The sequence below is a fragment of the Xenopus tropicalis genome, chromosome 8 (assembly GCF_000004195.4).
Source record: "Xenopus tropicalis strain Nigerian chromosome 8, UCB_Xtro_10.0, whole genome shotgun sequence".
Classification (NCBI taxonomy): domain Eukaryota; kingdom Metazoa; phylum Chordata; class Amphibia; order Anura; family Pipidae; genus Xenopus; species Xenopus tropicalis.
This window is the reverse complement of record NC_030684.2, coordinates 31,410,085-31,433,398: the sequence shown is the minus strand read 5'-3', so window position 1 is coordinate 31,433,398 and position 23,314 is coordinate 31,410,085. Positions and strand designations below refer to the sequence as shown.

At 42.3% G+C, this 23,314-nt stretch overlaps 1 long non-coding RNA gene across 7 annotated transcripts in view; it reads left to right on the top strand.

Annotated features, from left to right (window-relative positions):
- LOC108645184 overlaps positions 1-23,314 on the top strand; it is a 125,288-nt gene that overhangs the window by 43,220 nt on the left and 58,754 nt on the right. For 2 of the 7 annotated variants that reach the window (XR_004219905.1, XR_004219906.1), the window contains exons 5-7: positions 743-901; positions 3,976-4,044; positions 4,808-4,966. This is a non-coding gene — a long non-coding RNA (uncharacterized LOC108645184). Of the gene's footprint in view, positions 1-742; positions 902-3,975; positions 4,045-4,807; positions 4,967-7,868; positions 8,059-11,777; positions 11,895-22,573; positions 22,780-23,314 lie in introns of those variants that run through there. The other 5 variants (XR_004219909.1, XR_004219911.1, XR_004219908.1 and 2 more) reach the window with 5 other exon arrangements.

Sequence of the window (23,314 nt, the reverse complement as noted above, 5' to 3'; positions counted from 1 at the left end):
ATCTGTGCAGGCCTTCTTCATCCTTCCGGCAGATACACAGGTTTCTCCACAGGCACAGGTCTCAAGCAGTCACTGGCCTTTCTGTTGTTCGACTATGATTCCCAGAAGCCTCTGTGGGAGATGCAGTTACGCACTGAACAGCAGCAACACGGGGAATGTTATCCCTGAGTCTAGCGTACTGCATTCTGCAAATCAGTGTGCGTTTATACGGTTCAATAGCAAGCTTTGGGAATCTGAACAGCATCAAAGAGAAACTTATTTGCTGTGTCAGCAGCTTCTGTTATTAACCTGCCCAGTGCCTTATTGTACTGGGTCAGAACAACTGGATCTAGAAGTGTCCCTCCATATTGCCCAGGATAAAGTTGCTCTTATGCTTAAACTTGGTAGTATCTATCAGTTCCTTATTACATTGTTCTTGCAAGGGAACATCCCTCACACAACTCTCACAACTCCAGTTCCCTGCATGAAAAATATATATAGAAAAATATTTCTTTAAGGCTATTTTTTGAACAAAGCAGTAAACAACAACAATTGTTTGGAAGATATTAAAAACTCTAGTAAGTGAACATGACAGCCCTTCACTTAATACTTGTACTAAGTATTTCTGAGCATGGCCATCGCCCAGCAAGCAGGCCGCAGATCTCGGAGCGCCAGTTAATCTTGACTGGAGTTGACTATTTGCAGTCTCTCTTGTGAAATTAGGGATGCCTTTTCCCCCGCTAGCTGTCCCTTTTCTTTACAGAGATGGACTTGGAGTACTCCTGAGCGAGACGCCTGCTGCCCATTTGGAGGCTGCAAATCTCTGTCTGACTCTGCTCCCTACAGTGTGGATGGTGAGTCGCGGTATCCGGCAGGAGGGCTGGTGTGACGTACTTAAGGCTTTTCAGCTCACAGGGAAATTGTGAGTTTTGGCTTCTAATTATTCTTGTTGAATCTCTCACCCTGGCGCCCAGTTAGCTTTGCCACATACCTATCTCTTTTTTGAGCATTGTAGCTTTTAAGCGGTCAACTACATGCAAATTTAAGTATATTTGATTGACATTTGGAAAACCTCTCTACCATTTTTCTGGACTTTTTTCTATAGTTATATGGAGGCATAATTGTTTTTGTTTTAGCTCCAGGCCACTATAGCAACTATTAAGCCTTGGAATGAATTTATTGACCTTGTTGCTTCTACTTGGGAAAGCATAGGCTGATTTACTTTATGTTCTGACCATGGCATTCATATGGTTATTGTAAGTCATAAGGTTATTAGTCTTACACTTGGGGCAGTAATTATTAACATTGGAGGCAAACATTACTGGTGATGTTGCCCATAGCAGCCAATAAGATCTTTGTTTTTGTAGTTGACCGTTCAAATTCTAATTGCTAATTGGTTTTTATTGGCAACATGACTGGTGATGTTGGCTTCCACACTATAATGAATATGCCCCTTGGACTAATACAACTGCATAAAGAGTTTAATAACCTGACGTATTGACGTTAAGATCTCCTACAACACTTTGAAAGGTTTATATCTCAAATCGCTCTATGATATTGGAGAACCTATCACTGGCTTTCAGCTTTTTCTCAACACTTTAAAAATGCACTGTTATATTCAGTAATTTTGGGACTGTGAGGTTATGGACTGTATTGTCAAATACTTTTGTAATTCAACTCCTTCACCATAAGATGGCACCATAACACCAAATAATCTTGGAAAGGTGATGTTTTATTACTGTGCAGCTAAATATTTCTCTTTACAAGTATTTTCCTCCACATTACTGTGCCACTTAACTTTCTCCTGGATTACAATTTCATTTATCTTTAATGATCAAAGAAAAAAGCAAAACCTCTCCCTTCCTTTATCCACAAAACCAATTGTCGCTTTCTTGAAGCAACAAATTGGTTGTTTGATACAATCTGCACACAACTCGGATGGGACGGAAGCGGAATCGGCAATTCCCACTTCCCAAACTACTCAAACAAGTCCTCTAACTTTGGACCAATCTGACAGTGTTCTAGTGGTGTTCCAGTCATTAATGGACAAGGCTACTGCACGAATCACTACTGTTTCTGAGAAAGATAAAGAATTGGCAAGACACACAGGTACACTCGAATCAAGGATGGACAATACAAAAATGGTTTTAGAGGCCCAGGAAATGGACTTAATTAAGTAATTGAATTAAACAACAGGTTCTGAACCTCCAATGGAAATTAGAATACCTGGAAAACAGGTTTTGTCGAGATAAGAAAACGAGGAATTCCAGAATCTTATAAGCACTTGGAGTCAGAATTGCAAGAATGCTTTACCATTTACCATCTCAGTTTCTGCACATCGATCAGATCCCCAGATCTCACAAGATCTGCTATCACTGGGGTTTCCCTTGAAATTGATATTTACACGTAATGGCAAGTCATTTTCCCACCCTACACCGAATAAGACCAAGGACGCTCTCCAGTCTGCTGGATGTACTAATGCCTTACCAACTAAACTGAGTACAGCTCCATGTACCCTGCAATCATCGGGTTGGCCATCGCCAGAAAGACCTTCTCCTTCACGATTCCCTTTACCTCAAAGTGCTACAAAGTACAGTGCTCGTTCCAGGGATCAGCAGCTTCATTCCATTTAAGACTTTTCTCTCATCATTTCCAGGAAGAAGGAACGCATCAAATCAGCATGTTAAATTCAGGAAATGGCTTTATTTATGGCAAGTTTGGTAACAATGAAATTGTCCTCCAAATGATTTATCTGAAGGTCAAGGAGTGGAGGAGAAAGCAATGGTCTCCTAGTGTGGGGCTTTGGAACAGAACCTTAGTAACATGGCCGCTTTGTATCTGCAATGCCTCTCGGATAAAATCTCATTTTTTATCCAAATTGTTATTAACTAAATTCTAAAAAGGAGAACCCTGACTGGTCTGCAGGGTCTGGAGGAGACATAACACGCACTTTGATATTCTCTTGAAGTTCTCTGAGGACTTTGCAACATTAGTAAGCAGTGTATTGGGAACAACCCTAGTGAGGGAAAAGGGGAGGATCATTTTCCAAACCCAGAGATTATATACATGAATTATATGGGTAGCCTCTCCTCTTAAAGGAGAACCACAGACTAATCCCTACCTGCAAAGAAATATTTAGGGGAATAATATTATAAACAGTATTTTGTATTATGTTTGTGAAGAGACATGCTTCCCCTTTAAGTGGGAGTGGAAGTTGTACCTGTTGGGCAGAGGAGCAGCCTAATGTGGCAATTTGTCTTAAATGACTGTGTGTTTCCCACAAACACATTTGGTCTAATTTACCCTTTCTCTTGTGGAGAGACATTTATCCGCCCCCCAATGTACTCTGGGACAGTGCTGCCTATTCATACGCCCCTCCTTCAGTGGCATCCCATGTGCTGGCCTATAGACTCACATAGCAGCACATCACAATAAACCCAGTAGCAGTTTTCTTTAATACATTTTTGTAATTATTATAATGTATTTTACAATCTTGGGGCTTTTTGTAGTTGATTTGCTTTGGGTGTTTGAGGCATTACACATTATTATACACTTTGGTTCATTTGCCAATATGCATTACTCCATTTAGTAAACCTCCCCCAGGTAATGAAATCAGTCTCCTCTTAGCGAAAATTTTGTGACTTATATGTACAATATTTTACAATATATTACCATGACTGTTCCGATTTGCGATCATCAGAAATGATCGTATTTAATCCGAATTTTTCCCATTTCGGGATTCGAACTCGTACTTTGATGAATGTGCCCCTATGTGTATTAAAGAATTGGCAAGTGGTGCTGCAGAGCTTTAGTTGCAGTGCTGCCCAGTTCTATGAATTTGCAGGGCCAATAATTCCCGAGTGGCCATACACAAATTAGGAGCTCTATCACTTAAAGACAAAGTTTGCCCATAAGTTAACTGCCTACATGTTGCAGATGGAACTATGCCAACCAGTTTCTATGTTGTTCTTACACCTGTTTTGCCTCTCTCCACAGTTAAACATAAAATGCTTCTAGTCATCTATACTTGGGGACGCTGGGAATCAGAAAGCAGATTGTTGTCAGGTAAGATTTTTTTTATTGTTTTTATATGGTGCTCATCATTCTGTGCAGGCCTTCTTCATCCTTCCGGCAGATACACAGGTTTCTCCCCAGGCACAGGTCTCAAGCAGTCACTGGCCTTTCTGTTGTTCGACTATGATTCCCAGAAGCCTCTGTGGGAGATGCAGTTACGCACTGAACAGCAGCAACACGGGGAATGTTATCCCTGAGTCTAGCGTACTGCATTCTGCAAATCAGTGTGCGTTTATAAGGTTCAATAGCAAGCTTTGGGAATCTGAACAGCATCAAAGAGAAACTTATTTGCTGTGTCAGCAGCCTCTGTTATTAACCTGCCCAGTGCCTTATTGTACTGGGTCAGAACAACTGGATCTAGAAGTGTCCCTCCATATTGCCCAGGATAAAAGTTGCTCTTATGCTTAAACTTGGTAGTATCTATCAGTTCCTTATTACATTGTTCTTGCAAGGGAACATCCCTCTCACAACTCCAGTTCCCTGCATGATGTAAAAAAATATTTCTTTAAGGCTATTTTTTGAACAAAGCAGTAAACAACAACAATTGTTTCGAAGATATTAAAAACTCTAGTAAGTGAACATGACAGCCCTTCACTTAATACTTGTACTAAGTATTTCTGAGCATGGCCATCGCCCAGCAAGCAGGCCGCAGATCTCAGAGCGCCAGTTAATCTTGACTGGAGTTGACTATTTGCTGTCTCTCTTGTGAAATTAGGGATGCCTTTTCCCCGCTAGCTGTCCCTTTTCTTTACAGAGATGGACTTGGAGTACTCCTGAGTGAGACGCCTGCTGCCCATTTGGAGGCTGCAAATCTCTGCCGGACTCTGCTCCCTACAGTGTGGATGGTGAGTCGCGGTATCCGGCAGGAGGACTGGTGTGACGTACTTAAGGCTTTTCAGCTCACAGGGAAATTGTGAGTTTTGGCTTCTAATTATTCTTGTTGAATCTCTCACCCTGGCACCCAGTTAGCTTTGCCACATACCTATCTCTTTTTTGAGCATTGTAGCTTTTAAGCGGTCAACTACATGGAAATGTAAGTATATTTGATTGACATTTGGAAAACTTCTCTACCATTTTTCTGGACTTTTTTCTATAGTTATATGGAGGCATAATTGTTTTTGTTTTAGCTCCAGGCAACTATAGCAACTATTAAGCCTTGGAATGAATTTATTGACCTTGTTGCTTCTACTTGGGAAAGCATAGGCTGATTTACTTTATGTTCTGACCATGGCATTCATATGGTTATTGTAAGTCATAAGGTTATTAGTCTTACACTTGGGGCAGTAATTATTAACATTGGAGGCAAACATTACTGGTGATGTTGCCCATAGCAGCCAATAAGATCTTTGTTTTTGTAGTTGACCGTTCAAATTCTAATTGCTAATTGGTTTTTATTGGCAACATGACTGGTGATGTTGGCTTCCACACTATAATGAATATGCCCCTTGGACTAATACAACTGCATAAAGAGTTTAATAACCTGACGTATTGACGTTAAGATCTCCTACAACACTTTGAAAGGTTTATATCTCAAATCGCTCTATGATATTGGAGAACCTATCACTGGCTTTCAGCTTTTTCTCAACACTTTAAAAATGCACTGTTATATTCAGTAATTTTGGGACTGTGAGGTTATGGACTGTATTGTCAAATACTTTTGTAATTCAACTCCTTCACCATAAGATGGCACCATAACACCAAATAATCTTGGAAAGGTGATGTTTTATTACTGTGCAGCTAAATATTTCTCTTTACAAGTATTTTCCTCCACATTACTGTGCCACTTAACTTTCTCCTGGATTACAATTTCATTTATCTTTAATGATCAAAGAAAAAAGCAAAACCTCTCCCTTCCTTTATCCACAAAACCAATTGTCGCTTTCTTGAAGCAACAAATTGGTTGTTTGATACAATCTGCACACAACTCGGATGGGACGGAAGCGGAATCGGCAATTCCCACTTCCCAAACTACTCAAACAAGTCCTCTAACTTTGGACCAATCTGACAGTGTTCTAGTGGTGTTCCAGTCATTAATGGACAAGGCTACTGCACGAATCACTACTGTTTCTGAGAAAGATAAAGAATTGGCAAGACACACAGGTACACTCGAATCAAGGATGGACAATACAAAAATGGTTTTAGAGGCCCAGGAAATGGACTTAATTAAGTAATTGAATTAAACAACAGGTTCTGAACCTCCAATGGAAATTAGAATACCTGGAAAACAGGTTTTGTCGAGATAAGAAAACGAGGAATTCCAGAATCTTATAAGCACTTGGAGTCAGAATTGCAAGAATGCTTTACCATTTACCATCTCAGTTTCTGCACATCGATCAGATCCCCAGATCTCACAAGATCTGCTATCACTGGGGTTTCCCTTGAAATTGATATTTACACGTAATGGCAAGTCATTTTCCCACCCTACACCGAATAAGACCAAGGACGCTCTCCAGTCTGCTGGATGTACTAATGCCTTACCAACTAAACTGAGTACAGCTCCATGTACCCTGCAATCATCGGGTTGGCCATCGCCAGAAAGACCTTCTCCTTCACGATTCCCTTTACCTCAAAGTGCTACAAAGTACAGTGCTCGTTCCAGGGATCAGCAGCTTCATTCCATTTAAGACTTTTCTCTCATCATTTCCAGGAAGAAGGAACGCATCAAATCAGCATGTTAAATTCAGGAAATGGCTTTATTTATGGCAAGTTTGGTAACAATGAAAATTGTCCTCCAAATGATTTATCTGAAGGTCAAGGAGTGGAGGAGAAAGCAATGGTCTCCTAGTGTGGGGCTTTGGAACAGAACCTTAGTAACATGGCCGCTTTGTATCTGCAATGCCTCTCGGATAAAATCTCATTTTTTATCCAAATTGTTATTAACTAAATTCTAAAAAGGAGAACCCTGACTGGTCTGCAGGGTCTGGAGGAGACATAACACGCACTTTGATATTCTCTTGAAGTTCTCTGAGGACTTTGCAACATTAGTAAGCAGTGTATTGGGAACAACCCTAGTGAGGGAAAAGGGGAGGATCATTTTCCAAACCCAGAGATTATATACATGAATTATATGGGTAGCCTCTCCTCTTAAAGGAGAACCACAGACTAATCCCTACCTGCAAAGAAATATTTAGGGGGAATAATATATAAACAGTATTTTGTATTATTTTGTGAAGAGACATGCTTCCCCTTTAAGTGGGAGTGGAAGTTGTACCTGTTGGGCAGAGGAGCAGCCTATGTGCAATTTGTCTTAAATGACTGTGTGTTTCCCACAAACACATTTGGTCTAATTTACCCTTTCTCTTGTGGAGAGACATTTATCCGCCCCCCCAATGTACTCTGGGACAGTGCTGCCTATCATACGCCCCTCCTTCAGTGGCATCCCATGTGCTGGCCTATAGACTCACATAGCAGCACATCACAATAAAACCCAGTAGCAGTTTTCTTTAATACATTTTTGTAATTTATTATATATGTATTTTTACAATCTTGGGCTTTTTGTAGTTGATTTTGCTTTGGGTGTTTGAGGCATTACACATTATTATACACTTTGGTTCATTTGCCAATATGCATTACTCCATTTAGTAACCTCCCCCAGGTAATTGAAATCAGTCTCCTCTTAGCACAAATCCAGTTCCGCTTCCTGCTTCCGGCTGTTCCATTTCACATTCCCAAGCAGAGGGGCGGGGCTTAACCCAGAATGAGAGTCACTGAAAGCCTTTCACGCCCGACTGAGTTCTATGGAGCGCTGGAGAGCTGAAGCAGGTTTGGACAGTAGGGGGCGCTGTTCTTTCATTCACTCACTTTTATTACTGCAGCAGTGAGACTTCCGGAAGCTTTCTCTGTTGGTTCCAAGTTCCGGCCTTTGCCTTGTATTGTGAAAAAGAAGAAATCAGTAGAAGGAGGGTCAGATTGGAGGGGGTTCTCTGGCCTCTGCTGCAGCCACCGCCCCACATTCATCCTGACAACCTTGGGCAGAAAACCAGAAAAATACAATTACCAGAAAAGGTAAAGTCTCTCATGTGGGGTGGGAGAAACAATTAGGAGATGGTAGGAAACTGATGAGAGTAATTCAATTTACAACAAAAAAAAAAATGTTAGTTATGGTTCCCTAGTATGGCCTATATAGCTATTACAGCCGTGTTTGCTCTACCAAGGAGGAAACCACATGGGTGTGTGGCACATTGGCACAGAAGGGTTTTTCTTTTAGCACCAACTTCCTGCAACGTCCGGCTTAGGGCATTTGCTCAGGGATTTTTATATCATTTGGAAATAAGAATTAGCAATGTTTTTATGCTCAGGATAAAGCTGAAGAGACCAAACGTGTCAGGGAGCAATGTGTCAAAGTTTCCTGAAAATGTTTAAAATTATTATTATTTTACATGTTTTATTATTAATGCGTTTTTTGTTTGCACATTGTGGATTGTGACCCTTTCACAGATAAAAAAAAACAATTTGGTCTGTAATAGTTTTCAACTAAAGCCATCTAAAATTTATATTTTTTTATATTGACATATTTTATAGCTGAACCACAATAGACTTTTCTAAATGACATTTGCTGTGTTTTGGCAGATTTCTCTTCTTTCACTTTTTCCTCCTTTTTTTCCGTTGAAAACTGCAGTGAGACAGTATTTGGATAGAGTGTATAGTAAGGAACATTGGGGGCGTTACTGTTTATTGCATGGGGCTGCTATACATGTGGGTACATACAGCAGGTCTCTTACAGATACAGGTCTGCGATTTTGGAGAGATTATTTAAGGGTGACTGCACACGGGGAGATTAGTCGCCCGCAATAAATCTTAACTACCACGGGCAAACGCTCTCTTTAAAATGCTTTCCCACTGCCGATAATGTTACTCTCTGGTGGGAAAACATACATGTCGCTCAGGGGCGTTTCTGGCCTCCGATGCTGCCCCTCTCGCCCCCCCTGCGCTTACATTTACAGCGCCAGAGGGGGGCGCAGCGCTGGTGTAGAGAGTGTAATAGAGCTCTCTACACTAGCAGAGCCGAAATTCCATATTAAGAAATGGAAATTTGGCTCTTAAAGTTATCAGGAACGGCTTTTTGCCGCCCTGGTAACTCCGGGGGCGCTTCCGTCTGAGGTTTTTGAAGACATTCTAAGTTTCCTTGTGAGGAAACCGGTGGGAAAGTGTTTCAGGGAGATCTGAGGTAGTGAAGATTTATCTCGGGCGGCTAATCTCCCTATGTGCTAATACCCTGAAACTGGTGGTGTGTTTATGAATTAGTGTAAATGTAAAACATGAAATTTGTATGCCCAAGGTATATTTTGGGGTCTCTTTATGCCTTGTACTTTCATAAACCTTTGTACATTGGGCATTAAACTGTTCAGAGGACCCCTGGCATTCATATATAGAGTGTTTTATCTTGGTACCTAATGATATGTAGCAGATAAGATTCTGCAGAGTGGAAGTTTTATGGTGATTTTAGCAAAGCTATGCGGCTTGGTAGTTTGGAGTAGAAAGACATTTGGATGGATGGATTTGAGGGAATAATATATAAATATATAAAAAATATAGTTTGTTTTCATCTTGGGGCCTTTACAAACTGTTTAGAGGACCCCTGGCATTCATACTTCGGGTGTTTAATCTTGGTACCTAATAATATGTGGGATATAAGAAGCTGCAGAGTGGAAGCCTTGAGGGGATTTTTGGAAATGTCATCAAAATCACCAACTCTAGGAAAGCTTTGCCGTTTGATAGTTGGAGTTGAAAGAGGTGCGCTTGTTTTGGTTTTGGGGGAATGTGTACTTTTCAAAACTATATGACTTTCTGGGGTGAGCGTATATGAAATGCAATAAATGTGTTATTTTTCCAGTAGCTAAAATTATTTTTATTTTGGGGCCCCTAAATGGCACATGTTTAGCCATGTACCTATGTACATTGGACATCAAACTGTTTATTGGACCCCTGGCATTCATATTTAGGGTGTTTTATTTTGGTACCTAATGACCTGTGGGAGATAAGATGCTGTAGACTGAAACCATTTTTAAAAAAGTTCACACATTTTTATTAACAAAAACGATAATTTTAGGAAAGCATTGCAGTTTGGTGATTTGGAGTAGAAAGGCACAATTACCTATATTGGATTTGTCAGAATGTGTTCTTTCCAGAAATGTATGGTTTGCTAGGGGAAACCTACTGTTAGAGGAACATTTGGCCTTGAAATCAGAAGTGTGCAGCTTACTGGAGCAGTGCTGTAGGAATGGGTCAGTGTGCTGCTGGGAGTTTGTGATCTATAAAAATTATGTTTAGGCAGTTTGAAGCCACTTTCTTGTTGCAGAAGGGGAATTACACCAAATGCTAGCCTATTTTAATATTAAAGTGTATGTAAAGGCAAATAATAATAACTACTATATGCATTCTTTAGTCCATAAGGAACAATTTTGCAATATATACTGATTAAAACTTATCCACTATTTACAAGACTGAAGCACTCAAATTGCCCTCGTTGGGGAAAACATTTGGTGGTTGCATATCAGCTCCAAAGTGAATTAGCAGGCAGTCCCTGTTCCCTGCTGTTCCCAATTGCCAATAAGAATAGTGCTGACGTGCCTCTTACTGTGTGCGCCTATAGGCCCGCTCAAATCTTATTGGTGGCCAGTAACAGAAAGTTCTGGTCGGCCAGTGGCCCTTAGTGGGGAGGCACGCAGAGCTCAAGCGGGGGGGATATGCCCAACAAACAAAATTCCAGAGCTTCAATGTGCAAAGGGTTTGAATCAGTGTGTACTGCAAAATTGCTCCCCGCGGCGCAGTGAATGTGTTTAGCAATTATTCATCTTTGCCTTTACGTCCCCTTGAAGTTGTCCTGAAAAAAATTATATAGTTTTTTTCCCCTGGCTAAATTTAAATGCCCCCCCAGGAAAGGCCCCCTAAAATTAAAGAGTGTACAAATGTTCAAAATCTGTTGGGCAATGAAAGTGACCAAAAAGTGACCAAATCAGCTGTTGGTGAAAGGGTTAAGTGACTGGTAGATGTGGAAGAAGATCATGTGCACTTTTTGGTAAAATATCCCAGGGAGACAAAGTGTCTTGTGTGACATGAGCCTAACCAGTGGCAGGAACACAAACCTATGGCAATTAGAGTGTGTCAGGGCACTACAGGGGTTTCTTCTACTGGCTGTTCCAATGTAATGTATTTAAAAAAAAACAGCATTAAAAAAACAGTACGATACCAAAGCTGGAATGGGTAACGAAAAAGTATGAAAAATACTGAGTGGCCAATACGGTGGGGACTGTAGGTACCGCAGGGGTCTCCCCCTGTGCCATTACCCTTAGACTGGGTCACTGTTTTACTTTGTATTCTGTGAGATCAGTTTCCCGCGGGATCTGTAGGGCTGCGCAGTGATCAGTCAGATCCTTACCGTACTCTAGCGCTCACATTCTGTATTCCCTTCTACTGTTCTGCCGTAATGAGCCGAGTATATTAACGTCAGTGAATTGTTCTCTCCGGTAGAAACCATCTCAGACACAGTTTAAAGGACACGGAAACCCAGACTTTATTACTTATTTAATAGGATATTATTTCATTTAGATGCCATTATTTTTTGTTTGTGGATCACTAACCTGACACCCTTGGTTCCCTAAAAAAGAGATCAAGTTATATATACCCTTAAAAGAAAAGGAAAGGTGGAATCACTGGATGGTGCCCCCCAGTGATTGTATTCACATTACTCTAATGTTTTCCAATATCTGTACTTATGTCCTTAGCTGAGGCGGGGCAATGACCAGACGTTGGACCTTCATGGAGCGACTCGGTCAAAGGTTGAACCTTTTGAGAGGAGCTTGAACTGATAATTCTGACTGGCTGAAAAGCACTGCCCTAAGGTAAGATGGTGGCACAAGAGGAAGGTCTTGTTCTTCTTCCAGTATCTGGGTCCAATGAAAGGCTCAATGGTCAGATCAGCCCTATTTGGCCCAGATTGTCCGTTTGGCATCAGACTCACAGATGCGTAGTAGAGGTAAAATCCAAAATCTGTAAAGTAGATTTATTTAAAATGGTATAAAGTTCAGTAGCTCAAGAGTTACAACCAGCAGTGCATCTCAGTAGTAATCAGCAGTGCATTTAGTCATGTCAGTAGCTCAGGAGTTACAAATCAGCAGTGTAGAAATTTCTGTCAGTAGCACAAAAGTTACGCTCTGCAGTGCATTACAATCATTTGCTCAGGAGTTACAATCAGCAGTGCAGCTTTTAATGCCACTTACTCAGGAGTTACAATCAACAGTGAAGGAATTTCTGTCAGTAGCTGAGGAATTACAATCAGCAGTGCAGGTATTTCTTTCAGTTGCTCAGAAGTTACAATCAGCAGTGCAGGTATTGTTGTTAGTAGCTCGTGAGTTAAAATAAGCAGTGCATATGTTACTGTGAGTAGCTCAAGAGTCACAACTAGCAGTGCAGGTATTACTGTCAGTAGCTCTGGAGTTTTTAATCAGCAGTGCAGGTATTCTGTCACTAACTGAGAAGTTAGAATCAGCAGTGCCGGTATGTCTGATAGTAGCTCAGGAGTCACAGTAAGCCGTGCATGTGTTACAGTCAATAGTTACAAGAGTTACAATCAGTAGTGCAAGTATTAATGTCAGCAGCTCAGGAGTCACAACCAGCAGTGTAGGAATTTCTGTCCACAGCTCTGGAGTTACAATCAGCAGTGCAGATATTACTGTTAGTAGCTCAGTAGATGTGAAGAGCGGTGCAGGTGTTCATGTCAGTAGTTCTGGAGTTACAACCAGCAGTGCATGTATTTCTGTCTTTAGTTCAGGATTTACAATCATCAGTGAAGGTTTTACTGTTGTTAGCTCTATAGCCCTGATACAAAGTGTGTGGGTGATGGGGAGGAGTATTTGGTCGGGGCAGAGATTAAAGAATTACTCAGGTGGGATAAAAAGTGTATGGATGATGGGGAAAATGAGTATTCAGTTTTGGTAGAGGGTAAAGAGTTCCTCAGGTTGGATTGAAAGTGTGTGGGCGATGGGGAGAAGAAGTTTTTGGCGCGAGTAAAGGGTAGAGAGTTACTCAGGTGGGATACAAAGTGTGTGGGTGATAGGAAGGAGTATTTGTTGGGGCAGAGAGTAAAGAGTTACCCAGGTGGGATACAAAGTGTGTGGTGATGGAAGGAATATTTGGTTGGGGCAGAGGATAAAGAGTTACTTAGGTGGGATACAAAGTGTGTGGGTGATGGGAAGGAGTATTTGGTTGGGGCAGAGAGTAAAGGGTTACTCAGGTGGGATACAAAGTGTGTGGGTGATGGGGAGAAGGACAGAAGGACTGCGCTATTTTGATTTTGGAGTTTCTATAGATCTGATACTTTGGTAATTCTATGCACACTGGGCATCACATTGTTCGGTTTCCCCCTGGCATTGGTTTTTAGGATGGTTTATCTTGGCACCTGATGATGAGGGAGATAGGATGCTGGAACATGCAAGCTTTGTGCTGATTTTCAGGTATTTTGTCAAAGCTGTTAATTTTAGGGAAACCTTGCGACTCATTAATTCTTAGTAAAAAAAAAAAAAAAAACTATTTACCCATTTAGGATTTACTGTCCTAAAATACAAGGTTTTCTTGAGTCAACATTTTATTTGTGGTTTTACCCAGCATAATATGCTGAAAATGTGTTGATTTTGATGTTGCTGTTGTGACTATTACATGGCTATTTGTATGCACTTTTGTGATATTTAAGTCTCTACAAGCCAGATCCTTATGTAATGCTATGCATACCGGGTCTCAAACTGCCCAGTAGCGCCCTGGCATTCATATTTAGGGGATTCAGGCTGATTTACCTTGGTTCTATAGGAGCACAGCACTTCCGTTTAGCCCGGCACGTTAGAGGGACTTGTACCTGCGTATACCCCCATTCCTCCCAGTTGCACCGCTTCCTTCTTTGCCGCTGCAGCACCTCCTACAATTAGATCTACTCACAGGCCAAGCAATGGGTCCGCTGTGGCGGGGCCCACAGAGTTTTCTCCCAGTGCCTCGCTGGCCCAGTCTGACTCTACTCCCAACCATTCTACATACCTTGTATTAAATTGTCCCTTGTGTCATTTCCCTCTTTTCTTTATCTTGTTGGTCAGTCTCTTCGCTATGGCTTTTATCCCAATATCTATTTGTGCACCCCCCTCCCACCGAGTCTGCCTCCAACTTTAGTTGTCGGAATTTGCTCAGCTTTTTCTCCCTGCCTTACCAGTTGGTAATTGCCGGACTATTGTGTTGACTGAGGTAGCCCCGGTACATTGTGTTTCCATCTGCTGTGGCCCTCAGGTGGCCAAAGTATGTTTATATGGGGGTCATACACACTGAGATGGTGGGGTGGACACTGAAGGCATTGTAATGTGCCTGTCACCATGTGTAGGACCCCTGTAGATGAAACAGATCAGGGCTGGAACTAGGGGTAGGCAGAGAGGCACGTGCCGAGGGTGCAATGGTGTGGGGGCACTAGGAATGTATCTCTTTTGTCGCCCCTTTACCCCTGGGCCCTGTGACTGCACCTATGCACATACTGGTTTTTTCACGCACCGTAAATGAACAAAAATGTGCAAATTAACACACGCAGGGGAGGGGCGAGGTGCCCGGCACTGGTGTAGGTAGGCATTAAACTTTGCTGTCGGGGAGGGTCAGTTGTCGTGGCGGTTTTTCATAAATGAACTCTGTTATAATGTGACACTAGGCGGCGGGGAAACAATTTCGTTACAGCGCCTAAAGTAAAGGTGTGTAATGGGACCCTTCATACTGCTGGCTGCTGCACCCTGGCAACAGAGCAAATGGGAAATAGCTCTGTTTTTTTGTTAACCCTACATGTTTTGGGGGCATTAAGTATTATTAACATGTATTTGTAAACCGCCAACATATTCTGCAGGGTTGTACAATAAATGCATGTATACATTAAACATACAAGAAACCATACAAACCGACCTATAACAAGTACAATAGCTATAGAGGGCCCGACCCAAAGGAGCTCCCATCTAAAGAAAGGTATTGGCACTAGTGATGAGCAAATTTATTCGCTAGGCATGGATTCACAATGAAATTATACATTTCGTAATTGGTAAAATTTTTCGTTAAACTGGGGAAAAAACTGACCACAACAAAAATAACAATGATTTTGATATATTTGGAGAAAATAGTTGTGTTAAAAAATAAAGTGCGTGAAAAAAAAGGCACGATAGTAAAATTGAGAAAAAAATGCCCATTGACTGATTTGAGTGTGAAAAAAGTTGCACAGCAAAAAAAGTTGGCGGTAGGAATCAGAAAAAACACTCATTGGACTTTAATGTGTTTGGAATGAGAATAAAAAATAGTTGTATGCGAAAAAACATCATGTCTGCATGTCAAGAATTAGCATTTGACAAATTTTTACTTTTTTAGTTGTAATATTGGTGTGTAGGGAACAGAGTTTCTACTGCTTGGGTGCTATTCTCCTGCCTACCACAAGGAGGGGCTACTGAGAACGTTTGGCAACACAAAAGATTTCTGAGCCCTTTCTGAACTCTATCATGCTGAGATCTTCAGGTACAACATAAGGCAGCCTACAGGAGACCTGCTTTTTGGAAGGGTAAGGGGTCTGGGGTTTCAGAGATCAGTGTATTTAATGGGTTTTAAGCTATGGTTCTCACTGCTTCTCACTGTGTGTATAATTAGTGTATTTTGTGTGGTGTTAACAAAGTGTTCATTTCCCATTTCCAGTCTTTCAGGCATTTCTGCATACTGCATATTTACACTGGCTGTTATGCCCTGTGGGCATTATACATGATGTTGGCGCTGCATATATACTGGCTGTGTGCCCTGTGGGCATTATACATGATGTTGGTGCTGCATATATACTGGCTGTGTGCCCTGTGGGCATTATAGATGATGTTGGTGCTGCATATATACTGGCTGTGTGCCCTGTGGGCATTATAGATGATGTTGGTGCTGCATATATACTGGCTGTGTGCCCTGTGGGCATTATACATGATGTTGGTGCTGCATATATACTGGCTGTGTGCCCTGTGGGCATTATAGATGATGTTGGTGCTGCATATATATGCTGTGTGCCCTGTGGGCATTATAGATGATGTTGGCACTGCATATATACTGGCTGTGTGGCCTGTGGGCATTATACATGATGTTGGCGCTGCATATATACTGGCTGTGTGGCCTGTGGGCATATACATGGTGTTGGTGCTGCATATATACTGGCTGTGTGCCCTGTGGCATTATAGATGATGTTGGTGCTGCATATATACTGGCTGTGTGCCCTGTGGGCATGTATACATGATGTTGGCACTGCATATATACTGGCTGTGTGGCCTGTGGGCATTATAGATGATGTTGGTGCTGCAATATACTGGCTGTGTGCCCTGTGGGCATTATACATGGTGTTGGTGCTGCATATTATACTGGCTGTGTGCCCTGTGGGCATTATACATGATGCTGGCACTGCATATATACTGGCTGTGTTCCCTGTGGGCATTATACATGATGTTGGCGCTTTATATATAATTTCTATGCGCCCTGTGGGCATTATACATGATATTGGCAGTGCATATATACTGACTATGCGCCCTGTGGGCAATTACATATAAGGCTGGCATTGCATTTATACTGTTCAAGTTTTCTGTTCTGTGAGGTTTAAATATGACGTTGACACAGTATTTTCCAATTTCTGAGCTTTGTGGGCATAATTCATGATGTCGGAGCAGCATATTATATTTGCAATTGTTCTGTGGGTATGAAATAATGATGCTGGTATTTTTTCCTGTTAGTTTCCCTTGTGTGTGTGGGTGGTTACATAGGGGCTCTGTGTATATGGGGGAAATGGGTTGTTTTACAGGCTTCATATCCTCACACCCCCAACAAGCGCTAGTGTTGACATCAGTTTAACAGCCCTGTTTTCAGAAGCGCTATCCAGGTAAACATTGCCTGTTTGGATTTCCAAATGCCCCCTGATAGCACAGACCTGCCCCAAAATGTCACTGGCCCACCCCCTTGAAATGTCTAGTTTGCTGTCGGAGAGGGGATACTGGGGTACATAAACATTCTAGTTTGCTGTTGGAGAGGGGACAATGGGCTACATAAACATTCTAGTTTGCTGTCGGAGAGAGGACATTGGGGTACATAAACATTCTAATTTGCTGTCAGAGAGGGGACACTGGGTACATAAACATTCTAGTTTGTTGTCGGAGAGGGGACACTGGGGTACATAAACATTCTAATTTGCTGTCGGAGAGGGGACACTGGGGTACATAAACATTCTAGTTTGCTGTCGGAGAGGGGACACTGGGTTACATAAACATTCTAGTTTGCTGTCGGAGAGGGGACACTGGGGTACATAAACATTCTAGTTTGCCGTCGGAGAAGGGACACAGGTACATAAACATTCTAGTTTGCTGTCGGAGAGGGGATACTGGGGTACATAAACATTCTAGTTTGCCGTCGGAGAAGGGACACGGGTACATAAACATTCTAGTTTGCTGTCGGAGAGGGGACACTTGGGTACATAAACATTCTGGTTTGCTGTCGGAGAGGGGACACTTGGGTACATAAACATTCTAGTTTGCTATCGGAGAGGGGACACTGGGGTACATTAACATTCTAGTTAGCTGTCGGAGAGGGGACACCTGGGTACATAAACATTCTGGTTTGCCGTCGGAGAAGGGACACGGGTACATAAACATTCTAGTTTGCTGTCGGAGAGGGGACACTTGGGTACATAAACATTCTGGTTTGCTGTCGGAGAGGGGACACTTGGGTACATAAACATTCTAGTTTGCTATCGGAGAGGGGACACTGGGGTACATTAACATTCTAGTTAGCTGTCGGAGAGGGGACACCTGGGTACATAAACATTCTAGTTTGCTGTCGGAGAGGGGACACTGGGGTACATAAACATTCTAGTTAGCTGTCGGAGAGGGGACACCTGGGTACATAAACATTCTAGTTTGCTGTCGGAGAGGGGACACTGGGGAACATAAACATTCTAGTTTGCTGTCGGAGAGGGGACACTGGGGAACATAAACATTCTAGTTTGCTGTCGGAGAGGGGACACAGGTACATAAACATTCTAGTTTGCTGTCGGAGAGGGGACACATTAAACTTACGCGAGCTCAGGGGAGGACGTCTGGTGGGGGACCCTGTGGGGGGGATTAGGGGACACGCACCTGCAGGGCCCCTGGGGTGGGATCCCCGGTCTGCCCTGCCCCCCCCCCCAGTCCGCTAAAGTGATCTCAGGGGCAATATTTATGCACTAACTTACTTTTGGGGTCTCTAAATGCCAGATACATTGTTGATCCTATGTACAATTGGCATCAAACTGTTCAGTGGGCCCTTGGCTTTCATTTTTAGGGTGTGTTTTCTTGGTACCTAATGTTATGTGGGAGATATGATGCTTGAAAGTGGAAGCTTTGAGACAATGTTTTAGAATTTTCATTTTTTTTTTTTTGGAAACTGCTAAACTTAGAAAAGCATTGCTGTTTGGTACTTAGGAGTAGAAACACATGGTTACCCATTCGGATTTGGCAGAATGTGTACTGTTCAAAAATATATGGTTTCCTGGGGTATTGGCACGTTTGGGAGACATGAGGCTTTACAAATCAGTTTGTATTTTGAGCTCTAAATCTTGTTCTAAAATTTCTACGATCTGCTTTATGGTGTGTCTGAACCCACATCTGGCACACAGAGCGGATTTCGGCAGGAAAATGGATACTGACTGCGCCAAAATCTGCACAGACGCACCATGAAGCAGATAGAACTGGACGGGCGGTTTCTCAGCCTGCGCTTATACACAAGCCAGGAAAGCGCCTTGTGTGGCAGGAACCCTAAACACCATTATGGGGACCTGAGGCTTTTGCCCTGTTTGAGGGAGATAAACAGGGGGGGGGGGGGACGGGGCAAATGCCCAACTGGAGAGCAGTAATGACAGCAGTAAGTGCTGATTCTGTGCCTCCTGATAACATTGCAGCTCTCTCTCTGCCAGGCACCAGCCCCCCCCCATACTTTTTACTTTGTATCTTTTCTGAGCCCCACCCTGGTCACATGATGCTGTGTGTGTGAGACATTATCCTACAAAATGGTGCAGCTTCCAGGAGGGTGAGATGCTAATTCTGCTTCTTTCTGTGTGTGAGTGTGTGACTGAGTGTGAGTGTGAGTGAGCATGATTGTGCAGTGAGTGGGGAGGGCATGGCTACCTGCTCTGTGGCTGCTGCACTGAGGGAACCCACCAAATCACAGTTCCCTTTGGGGGAAAGAGTGGGCCGTTGGGCAGCAGGGACCTTCCTGTTCCTTCAGCCTTTGCCCCCCCTGCAATTCTCTGCATCATGGCGGCCCTCCTCTGGTTTCAGCAGCCCTCCTGCCTCTCCAGCCTGTATACAAGTTAGTGACACACACGTATACATATATTTCTGGGGGGTCGAGGGGGTCGCACACTTACAGCACTTGTACATACCACACACTGTGCAATTTGCCACATGCACACACTTTTACTATTGTTTAGCTTTTATTTATTTTACTATTGTGTGGTTATTTTGCCTTCAAAAACTGCCCTAATACTTATGCAGTATCTTTTGTATTTTATGTCAATTGGATTTTTAGCGTTATTCATATTTTAGCCATTTTATTGCATTTTCAGCTCTGCATATTTGTTGCCTGTAAAACCGAATTGGGGAAACAAGTGAAACTTGGGTTCTGGCTGCTGCTCTCCTTGGGTTGGTTTTATTGCATTCTACCATGTTGTTTACCCCTTTGTATTTCCCTGAATATGTACAGGTACTTTCCCAACATATGTGGCTTTCTGGGGTAAACAGATTTGTGTCTCTTTATCCACATAAATGAGTGTATTTTGCTGTAGTTGTGTTGTGTTAACTAAACCCGCGCCAATATATAGATAATACCTCAATAAAAAAGTGTAAATGATGTGTCAGTGATAAACTTATATAATGTCTTCAGCAATGGACAGTCTGTGGGCTACATTGGACGTGCGTTCACAGAGAATTTGAAAATCCTGACGCTGAAACGATGAGTCCACTTTAACAGTTTCAAGTTGGGCGGTCATTGATGGGTAAATCCATTTAATCACTAAGAGAATCTCCGAGTTCAGGATCAGGTATTGTTTTAGTCGCGATGCTTTGCACTGAGTCCAGGGAGGGTGAATAGTCTTCTTGGTCTGCAGCCTGGTCAGCGCTTTGGGAAATGTTTGGGTTCCTGTTAGTATGGTTTTCATTTATATTTACTATGTTTTATTTGCCATCTTGGCCACACCCCTGCTGGCATTTATATTTACTATGTTTTATTTGCCATCTTGGCCACACCCCTGCTGGCATTTATATTTACTATGTTTTATTTGCCATCTTGGCCACACCCCCGCTGGCATTTATATTGACTATGTTTTATTTGCCATCTTGACCACAACCCCACTGGCATTCATATTTAGGATGTTTTTATCTTGGTACCAAATGACCTGTAGGAGATAGGATCCTGTAAACTGGAAGCTTTGAGGTGTTTTTTAACTAATTTCATATTTATAAAAACCAATAACTGTAGAAAAGCTTTACAGTCTGGTAGTTTGGAGTAGAAAGACATATTTGCCCATTTTGGATTTTCCAAAATAGTTTTTTTTTTCCAAAAATATATGGTTTCCTGGGGTAATCCTACTGTGAGTAGAGTCTGGCCTTGCTGTGTAAAGTGTTTCAGGCACAATCTGTTAGTGTACTGCTGGGTGTTTTTGACACATACCCAGGGCCGGAACCAGGGGTAGGCAGAAGTGGTACCTGCCTAGGGCGCAACTATGTGTGTGTGTGGGGGGGGTGCTAAGCAGGTACCTCTGCCTACCCCCTTCTACGTGTGCACTCACTCTCAAAAATGTGCCCAGTACTTAGGCCCATTCTAAGAGTAATTATGTCATCTAATTACATAAAGTCCCCCACCCCCCCTCAGTGCCGCTGAAGACAGGAATGAAGAATGTATTCATGGGGAGTAAGCTGGTCTGCACTGCATTCAGTTAACGTTATCTTCTAGTATGTATGGTCTATTCAAAGCAACTTTCCAATTGGTCTTAATTATTCATTTTTTTATATTCTATTTGTCTTTTTCTTCTTCCAACTCTTTGCAGCTTTCAAATGGGGGTCACGTACCCCAGCGTCCATCAACTGGTTGCTCTGTGAAGCTAAAGTTTTATTGTTATTGTTACTTTTCCTAACTTCTTTTTCTATTCGGCTCCTCTCCTATTCATATTCCAGCCTCTCATTCAAACTGCTCACTGGTTGCTAAGGTCATTTAGTTCTAGTAACTTACATAGTTACATAGTTACATAGGGTTGAAAAAAGACCAGTGTCCATCAAGTTCAACCCATCCAAGTAAACCCAGCACACCTAACCCACACCTACCAATCTATACACTCACATACATACACTATATATACAACCACTAGTACTAACTGTAGATATTAGTATCACAATAGCCTTGGATATTCTGATTGATCAAGAACTCATCCAGGCCCCTCTTAAAGGCATTAACAGAATCTGCCATTACCACATCACTAGGAAGGGCATTCCATAACCTCACTGCCCTCACCGTGAAAAACCACCTACGCTGCTTCAAATGGAAGCTCCTTTCCTCTAATCTAAAGGGGTGACCTCTGGTGCGCTGATTGTTTTTATGGGAAAAAAGAACATCCCCCAACTGCCTATAATCCCCTCTAATGTACTTGTACAGAGTAATCATGTCCCCTCGCAAGCGCCTCTTTTCCAGAGAAAACAACCCCAACCTTGACAGTCTCACCTCATAGTTAAAATCTTCCATCCCCTTAACCAGTTTAGTTGCACGTCTCTGCACTCTCTCCAGCTCATTAATATCCTTCTTAAGGACTGGAGCCCAAAACTGCACTGCATACTCAAGGTGAGGCCTTACCAGGGACCTATAAAGGGGCAAAATTATGTTCTCATCCCTTGAGTCAATGCCCTTTTTTATACAAGACAGCACTTTATTTGCTTTAGTAGCCACAGAATGACACTGCCTGGCATTAGACAACTTGTTATCAACAAAAACCCCTAGATCCTTCTCCATTAAGGAAACCCCCAACACACTACCATTCAGTAGATAGTTTGCGTTTATATTATTTCTACCAAAGTGCATAACTTTGCACTTATCAACATTGAACCTCATTTTCCAGTTTGCTGCCCAGTTTTCTAATTTTGTCAAATCGCTCTGCAAAGCGGCAGCATCCTGCATGGAACTTATAGTTTTGCACAATTTAGTGTCATCAGCAAAAATAGAAACAGTACTGTCTATGCCCACCTCCAGGTCATTAATAAACAAGTTAAAAAGCAAAGGCCCAAGGACTGACCCCTGCGGTACTCCACTAACCACACTGGTCCAATTAGAAAATGTTCCATTTACAACCACTCTTTGTAATCTATCCTTCAGCCAGTTCTCTATCCAATTACAAACTTGCCCAAGTCTTCAAACCCCTGCCCTATTCTCTTCATTACTGACCCACAAGTCCTACATTGAAGTTGTTTTCTGAAATTTTATTTCTTTAAAGCACTGACTTCTTATCATGGAAACAAAAGAAAACGAGAGAAACCACAGAGACCAACAATGACTTGGAAGGAGCTACAGAGCCCAGTATTTGGCAACTGAGTAAAAGTGCATCAGGCAGCCGTATCAAGCTCTGTGTATGGCACTGAGGGGCGCTCGCGCCATCTGAATAAACAACTGCCTGCAGCAAATGTGCCGAAATCAGAATGGGGCAAAATCTTTCCCGAGCAGTGAGCCTAGCTGGTACGTATTTACATCAACCGCTTCTCTTACTGCGGCGGCTCTATACAATAGAGTGTTGGCACTGAATGCACAGAGATGGGTGGGTATTGAGACGGCCAATTCATTACAATAGATTTTATTCTCAGTGAAACAATTTAGGCCGAAGGTACACGGAGCGTTTGCTCTTAGTCTGCGTTTTTTCTGCAGGGTGAGAATCCCTTCCGTATTTCTGCACCTCAGTAAAACTGCATCTGCCCAAAAACTCCTGCTTTGGTGTTTTCAGGCCGATCCCTGCTCGGGGAAGGAGGATTCTGTACTTCTCAATGCAGTTTTACAGAGGTGCGTAAGGGTGTGGATCCGCTTTCTTAGCCTGCAAAAAAAAACAGAGCAGTGGAGCAAACACTCCGTGTTCCCTCATCCTTTAACTGCATTTCTGCCCACTGATCTCACTGGGCAAGCAAAAAAGTGCTGTTTTTTTATTCCCTTTTTTTATCATTGTTACCTAATGACATATGGGAGACAG